A 2,626-nucleotide genomic window follows, 5' to 3' on the forward strand; every position below is an offset into this window, starting at 1 on the left:
TCTGTTATCTAGGAACTGTTCAATCCAATCACACAATTTGTCTGATAGTCCTTATGCTCTTACTTTGTTCATTAAACGACTGTGCCGTACTGTATGAAACGCCTTGCGGCAGTCAAGAAACACGGCATCTACCTGGGAACCCGTGCCTATGGCCCTGTGAGTCTCGTGCACGAATAGCGCGAGCTAGGTTTCACACGATTGTCGTTTTCGAAACCCATGCTGATTCCTACAGAGTAGATTTCTAGTCTACAGAAAAGTCATTATACTCTAACATAATACGTGTTCCAAAATTCTACAACTGATTGATGTTAAAGAGATACAGGTCTACAGTTCTGCACATCTGTTCGACGTCCCTTCTTGAAAACGGGGATGATCTGTGCCCTTTTCCAATCTTCTGGAACGCTGCGCTCTCCTAGAGGCCTTCGGTACACCGCTACAAGATAGGGGGCAAGTTCCTTCGCGTACTTTGTGTAAAATCGAACTGGTATCCCTTCAGATCCAGCGGCCTTTCCTCTTTTGAGCGACCCTACAAGAGGCGTTTAGCTGCCGTTTCCAACAGCTTTACAACGGATGTCGGAAGTGTGTTGCAGCTAATGGTGATTATTATGAAGGCTAGTAAGGGTATCGCTTTTGTAATTGTTACTGTCTTTATTTTCTGAGACCATATTTTTCAGACGCACTTGTATTTCCGCTACCCTAACATCGACGGTAGGTATGAACAGTCATTCCGTTCTCCTGTAAGTAATTCGTGTCAGTCTTTTGCTACCATTACTTAATAAGCTATTGATATTCATCTTATCAACTTTTCAGTTCTGTTCAACCGATCTTCCGTGGTATTTACTATCCCTTCTTGAATGATAATGTCATCGGCATACATTAAAGTTTTTACGTCTTCTCCCAGTTTGTATGGAACATACGAATTGCGGAAAGTGAAATTATAAAATCCGCATAGGTGGGAAGAGATTTTGGTTGCGCAGACGGAAACAGCATAGGCAAAGAGCGACGCGGCGACGCCCCCGCATCTGCACGGGAATTACAACACAGAACGGTACAGCACGGTACGCCACGCTACGTCACGGTCTCGGACAGCGGGCAGCGGGGCAGCGCCCTTGAAGAATGGTCGCGGCGGCCCATCCGTCATGTGGGCGGCGGGCGTGGGCGGCGGGGGCGGAAGCCCGCCTCCGCCAGGTTCGTCCGGGAGCTGCCGGCGGCGGCTCTGACGCTCGGGCGCCAGCACCGACACTGGCACAGCTCGTTGTTAAGCGGACCACTCACACTCGGCTGATTTGTTAACGAGGGGAGTAGTCCGTTGTCGTTGTCTTACATAACGACGATTAGACAGCTGTCTGTTCAGTCCACGCGAAGTCTTATTAGTCATCAGCCTCTCAGCTGGTTTGATACTGTCCTTCGTATTCTCCTATCTTGTGCTAATCTATACATCAATAAAAAAAGTAATAAGGGGAGGTCACGACGTTCGGATCAGATATTTACTTCAAACTTGGTTAGTTAGTTAGTTAGTTGGTTGCATGTTCCATTGATCAGTCGCATGGTGCGGTAGCCGTTATGATGTGGAATGTGTCAAGTGCACAAGAAATGCACATATGAAACAAAATTTTTTAATGTATAAATACAGAGTAAAAGATTAACATTTCTGTTATTTACATCATTCCCTTAAATGGCACAAACTGGATATACTACCTTTATAGATTTATTTATTCCTATTCAAGAATTCATCTAAGGTGTAAAAGGAGTTGTCAAGGAGATATATATATAAAACACTCAGTCTACAGGCCACAAGTGGCTCATCGGGACCATCCGACCGCCGTGCCATCCTCAGAGGAGGATGCGGATAGGAGGGGCGTGGGGTCAGCACACAGCTCTCCCGGCCGTTATAATGGTATTCTTGACCGAAGCCGCTACTATTTTTTTTTTTTTAATCTCATTTTTGTTCACTTTTGTTCGTTGCGTCTGCTTGGGGCGGACGTCGTACGACATCCGTTTTAAGTTCGTTGTTGATCGATTAACTCAGTTTTTTGTTGCAGAGGGCAGCTAACCCTCTGACCGAACACGCTGAGCTACCGTGCCGGCTATTCGGTCGAGTAGCTCCTCAATTGGCATCACGAGGCTGAGTGCACCTCGAAAAATGGCAACAGCGCATGGCGGCCTGGATGGTCACCCATCCAAGTGCCAGCCACGCCCAACAGTTCTTAACTTCGGTGATCTCACGGGAACCGGTGTAGCCACTGCGGCAAGACCGTTGCCGTCAAGGAGATATGATTTCAATTTATTTTTCAAGCTATTACTGCTGTCTGTCAGACACCTTATTTCATCTGGTAACTTGTCGAAAATTTTTATAGCAGCATATTTTACCCCTTTCTGTGCCAAAGATAGGTTGAGCAAAGGACAGCATAAGTCTTTCTTTTTTTCTGGTATTATAATCATGAATATCACTGTTGTTTTTAAACTGGTCCATGTTGTTGAGAACAAATTTCATTAGTGAGTAGATGTATTGTGAGGCTGTTGTAAGAATTCCCAACGTTTGAAAAGATGCCTACAAAATGTGCGACTATGAAACCCACACATTATTCTAACCACTTTCTTTTGAGCAGTGAATACTTTTTGTCTA

At 45.3% G+C, this 2,626-nt stretch overlaps 1 pseudogene; it reads right to left on the minus strand.

The window, feature by feature from the left end:
* Positions 1-2,144: 2,144 nt before the first annotated feature.
* On the minus strand, positions 2,145-2,262 carry LOC124799653 (annotated as a pseudogene).
* Positions 2,263-2,626: the final 364 nt, after the last annotated feature.

This window comes from Schistocerca piceifrons, chromosome 5, assembly GCF_021461385.2.
Source record: "Schistocerca piceifrons isolate TAMUIC-IGC-003096 chromosome 5, iqSchPice1.1, whole genome shotgun sequence".
NCBI classification, from domain to species: domain Eukaryota; kingdom Metazoa; phylum Arthropoda; class Insecta; order Orthoptera; family Acrididae; genus Schistocerca; species Schistocerca piceifrons.